Below are 6,000 nucleotides of genomic sequence, written 5' to 3' on the forward strand. Positions count from 1 at the left end.
TAGACTGAACTTGCCCAAGGCCCCTGCCCAGCTCTTAGCTTTACAGGACCTTCCTCAGGTTGAGACTGGCTGACACAGCAGGTCTAAAAATGAGGACCGAGGCTCTGAGTGAGGAGAGAAGAGGTACCTATTGGCTACCTGCTGCCTCTTTCAGACCCCTCTGCTGGCTGAGAGGGTGAGCTGAAGCCTACTTCAACCCAAGCAGGGCACAGTGAGCTCCCCCACCCCCGGATATATTAGGGGTGATGTGCAATTACAAGTGAAAACTCATCTATTTTGCCTCCATTCATGTTTCCGGATGCACAGCAGATCCATATAACTGTTCTCCAATAACTTCACCAGAGCTCCTGTGTAAGCAGGGTGGATGCCCTGGGCTCTTCAGAAGAGCAAACCCTGCAGGGAGCGTGTGTTCTCCAGGTTCCACCCTCTTCCTGACAGGAGAGGCAGGTTCAGTCAAACTGGAGCTGTTGCAACTTGTTTCTGACACCAAGGTGGGAACTCTGGGGGCCCAGCTCAGGTGTACCCCCAGAAGGCTACACTCTGGGAGCCAGAGAACATGTCAACCTCTCTGAGGTCACCCCCTAAGTCTCTGTTGCAGTATCTTGCACAAGGGTGGAGTTTGGGGTGACCAGAATAGACAGCATGTCTAAGCTAGTTGAGGTCATGGTCTCTGAGCCTGTCTGGGACTTCAAGTTTCCGTGTCCTCATTCTGCCCCCTAATGGAGGGTAGTAATCTGAGGTTTCCTTTTCTCAGGCAAACCAGAGCTGCTCCTCAAATTGGCAACCAGGCTTGGGAGAGGCTCTAAGGGGTCTTTGCCACCCCCACCCACCCCACCCACCCCCACCCCCTTCCAGAATCCCTGTTCCTGCTCACTCACCTGGGCATGTTAGAAGCTGCCTGTCACCTGGATCATGGGCTGCAGTGGCTTTATCTTCTGAATGCACTGGCCAGGACCATGGGCAGAACTTTCCAAATCTTACCTTCCTCCTATACAGAATAGGCAGGAATATCCCATATCCTTTACAGGGGCGGTGTGTGGGGTGAATGAGAAAACACTGAGTGGAATACTGGGTTAAACACAAACACCATGAAAGGCTTTACTGGCTGGCCTTCTTACTGTCACCGTGGCCAGGGATTCCCAGGACAAAGTGCAGAACAGAACCCAGGGCTTTGGGCAATCCCAGACTTAGGGAGAGAAGTGACTGCGTCTAAGTTGGTTCCAGTGTCCCCTGTGCTTGGCTGCTTCAGCAGTGAGGACTCCCTTGAGTCTGCAGCCCCTTGAGAACATAAGTAGATGCCTCCAGGGCATCATCAGGTAGTGAGAGCCATCCTGGGCTAGGACACCATTGCTGCCAATGCTAGGGAGTACGAGACGAGGAACTTCCCAGGGAATGCTGGGGGAGGACACAGGACAGTGGCTGGTCTCCCTGGAGCAGACAGTCCCAGAGCTGGAGAAGAGGCAGGAGCCGGGAATATTCTCAGGTTTATTCCTGACAGGCGCATCCAGCATCTCAGAGGTCTGGCATGAGCCCCTTTTGGCCTACACTCAGAACCCAGAGTACAGCTTGTTGGCTTTAGTGCTCACTTTCAGCTCAGGGCCTCTCGTCTGACTTTCCTATTTGTGATTCAAAACAATCCGCTCTGCCCTCCTGGAGAACTGCTGTTAGAGATTCCATCTGGACAGACTTCCTGTTACCCCGTCACTGGCATTGAAGGTCTTCTGACACCGCAGCAGGCCCTTATAAAATGTGTACTACGGGGGCTTCTTATCTTTGTGACGCAGGACTGCTGGACGCTGAGCGAGGAAACACAATGGGGAAGTAATTTGGATGCTGGGCTGATAAAGGACTGCAGCTGTCAGCCTCACTGACTCGGTTTGTGCTCAGCAAGAGGCAGCATTGTTCTCAGGCTGACTTTATAATGAAGAAATGCTCTGATTGCAGACTTATAAAATGCATTTTTGCTCATGAACGATCGCCTGCATTTTGGTTTTCACATTGTGGGTGAGTATGAGTTTCGGTTGAACAAGAGTCCCAGTGCCCAGTTAATGTGGTGTTCTCAGAGTGGGGAATGTCATGTCAGAGAGTGAACATCCAGGACAGAGGCAGGTGGAGAGATGGGCAAGGGGCAGCAGGTGACCTGCTTCTGGGCAGTGCAAGCTCTGGCCCTTCTCTTCACGGCTCCTCATTCTACACAAAGCAGATGTGCAAACACAGCCCCCTTCCCCACCCTCTTGAGACAGTCATAGCCCAAGCTGGCTTCAATTTTGCAATCCTCCTGTCTCTGTCTCCTGAGTGCTGGGCTTACAGGTGAGCACCACCGCTCCAAGCTATAAAGTCTCATCTCATGAGGAACAAAAGCCAAATTCATCTCAGTAGGCAAAAATACCAAGAGCCCACATTTCCCATGATACTATACAACCTCAGTGGAACAAGTTACCATGGATTCAGAGCTTAAACCAGCACGGACTTATCCCCTTCCAGTTCTGGAACTCAAGAGCCCTTGTGAATCTCAGCGAGCTAAAATCCATGGTGGTGGGGCTGTGACTCTTCTGGAGACCCTTTCTGTTTCTTCCTCCAGAATCTGCTGAGCTATCTTGTTCTGAAGCCCTTGCCTCCATATCCAGAACCAACAACTGTATAGCCACACCTGCATCTTCTCTGTCTCCCGATTCCACTTTTCAGAACTATGATTAAATTGGCCTGCCTGGACAATTCAGGGGACTTCTTGTAGAGGTCAACTGATTAGCAACCTTCATGCCAGTGGTGACCTTAGACTCTGCCATATAACAAAATATATACAGGTTCTGGCACAGATGTGATGTGGTAAAGGAATAATTTTTCTGCCTATCATACCCAAAATCCTCTATGTTACCCATACAATGATCCACACAAAATATGTGAATACCTGATTCCCCCACCTTCTCTTTCTCTGGTCAGGAAACACAGAAAAATGGCAGAGGTATCAATATACATGCAGAATGTGTCCTAGGACCTTGCTTGCCTGTGAAGACACAGCAAGAGGTCACCACTACTCCCCAGAGGGCCTCTAGGAGCAGGGATGGCTGGAGCTACTCCACACCCATGAGGAGCCACCTTAAATAAAACCCAAATAGCAGAAGGGGAAAGTGGGCAGAGAGAGCCAGGTAATGACAGCATTGCAGAATAACCAAATTAAATCATCTCCAAAGCCAGCCCTGCTTCTGGGTCTTTCCAGGTTTGTTAATCCACATCTCATATCCCTTTGTGAACCATGCCAAGACTTCCTAATAGTGGCACCAGGGAGGAAGGCATCGTAAGCAGGGAGTAGGAGTTCCAAAGGTAAGAGAGTCATAGGTTGTCATCCTGGTTTGGCAGTTGACTCTGGTCCTTGATAGGACACTCAAGAGTTAAGTCATACCTATTATACCTGAGGATGGAGCTGAGCATTGCAGCTGTCCAGTCCAGAGACTTGCCAGAGAGACTCCACCTGCTGGAGCCAGTTACTACCTCATTAGACTTCCTGAGTCTGTTATATGGGACCTACAATAAGGCCCAAGAGGCAGAGACACCCCTGTTGAAAATGACCAATTGGAAAACAGAGTGGGGACTCCAGTCAGGGAAGCCAGTAGGCTAACTGCAGATCTTCACTTCCCAGTCCTCTCCTCTAAGTCCAGTCAAGTCTCATCCTCAGCTCAGTAGCAGACCAACTATGGCCTCCTCCTTCCCCTCCCCTCATCTTAGGTGGATCACACATATCTTCCCCTTCAATCTTCCTCCCCTCAACTCATCACTTTATTCCAGCCCCCAGCTGCAACAGGCATTCCCTGGGAACCCACCAGCCAAGCCTGCCAGAGAATCAAGTAGGCCAACAGGGCAAGTAAGGTGAGCTTCATGTTTTCACTCTCGGCTCCAAATCCAGTCCCCAGTCTCGTCCCTAGCTCTGCAGCAGACTACTTGTTGTGGCCTCCCCTGATTCCCAGGGAACTTAGCAGAGCCTGGTGGAACACTCTGCTTTCTTCCCTCCTGTGGACACCTTCAGCCTCCTCCCCTCCCCCACCAGCCCATCCCCTTTCATAAGTGTCAGCTCCCAATACCTAGAAAAACATTTTACCCTGAACCTCCAGAGGCCACACCTATCAAAATACCAGGCAACATACAGCCACCACACCCTCCTAAGAATGAAAGAAGGTGACAGAAACCAAGGAACAAAACACCCAACAAAGACAAGACCAGATAACAGCACCTGGAACTACAATCATCCCGAACCCAAACGCCTAGACACCACCATAAAAGCACAATCCATAACAACTGTATTTGGGTTTTGTTTTTTTTTTCTCTTTTGACTCTTTGGGGGCCTACCACCCAGCTCCCAAATAAACACACAGAAACTTATTCTTACTTATGAATGCCCAGGCTTACCTTGACTTATTTCTAGCTAGCTTCCCCCCACCCACCCCCCCAGCTGAAAACCAAACCCAGGGCCTTGAGCTTGCTAGGCAAGCACTCTACCACTGAGCTAAATCCCCAGCCCCTAGCTAGCTTTTCTTCAACTATTTTATCTACCTTTTGCCTCTGGGCTTTTACCTTTCTCTATTCTATATGTCTTTCTCTACTTCTTACTCCATTGGTGACTGGGTGGCTGGGTGGCTGGTCCCTGGAGTCCTCCTCTCCTCCTTTTTCCAATCCTTCCTTCTTCTCCTATTTATTCTCTTTGCCTGCTAGCCCCACCTGTCCCTCCCCTGCCTAGCTATTGGCTGTTCAGCTCTTTATTAGACCAATCAAAAAGCAAAGTAACACAGCTTTACAGAGTTAAACAAATGCAACACGAAAGGATGCAACACATCTTTGCATCATTAAATAAATATCCCACAGCATAAACGAATGTAATGCATCTTTAAGTAGTAATCCACAACAAACAACCAGGACAGTGTGTCTCCACTAGAGCCCAGAAACACGCCACACTAGGCCCTGGGAATTGCAACACAGCTGAAGCACAAAGCAAAGCCATTAAAATAGCCTTTATGGGTATGGTAGAGGTCCTTAAAGAGGAAATGAATAAATCCCCTAAAGAAATCTGTGAAAACATAAACAAACAATGGAAGGAAATGAATAAAACAGTTCAAGACCTGAAAGTGAAATTAGAATCAATAAAGGAAAACCAAACTAAGGGAAATCTGGGAATGAAAAATTTAGGACTCAAACTGGAACCTCAGAGACAAGTCTCACCAACAGAATACAACAAGTGAAAAAGAGAATCAGACATTGAAGATACAAGAGAAGAAATGTATACCTCAGTCAAAGAAAATGTTAAATCTACAGTACTCCTGGCACAAAATATCCAGGAAATCTGGGACACTATGAAAAATCTAATTCTAAGAATAATAGGAATATAGGAAGCAGAATCCATTTCAAAGGCACAGAAAATACTTTCAACAAAATCATAGAACAAAATTTTCCTAACTTAAAGAAGGAGATGCCTATCAAGGTACAAGAAACATACAGAAGGCTGGAAAGATGACTCAGTGGTTAAGAGAATTTACTGCCCTTACAGAGGACCTGGATTCAGTTCCCATAACCCACTGGGTGGCTCACAACCATCTGTAACTTCAGTTTCAGGGTTCTGATGCCCTCTTTTGGCCTCCAAGGGCATTGTATACACATGGTGCATATACATATATGTAGCAAAAGCACTCATACGTATAAAATAAAAAGAATTTTTTTTTAAAAAAGCATAAAGAACACCAGAAAAGAAATCCCCTTAGCACATAATAATAATCAAAGCACTAGACATACAGAACAAAGAAAGAATATTAAAAACTGCAAGGGAAAAAGACCAAGTAACACATAATGTCAGACCTATTGGAATTACACCTAACTTCTCAGTGGAGACTCTAAAAGGCAGAAGGGCCTGGCCAGATGTTCTACAGACTTAACAGACCACAGATGTCATCCCAGACAACTGTACCTAGCAAAACTTTCAATCACAATGGATGGAGAAAATAAGACATTCCATGATAA

The sequence above is a fragment of the Onychomys torridus genome, chromosome 3 (genome assembly GCF_903995425.1).
Source record: "Onychomys torridus chromosome 3, mOncTor1.1, whole genome shotgun sequence".
NCBI lineage: Eukaryota > Metazoa > Chordata > Mammalia > Rodentia > Cricetidae > Onychomys > Onychomys torridus.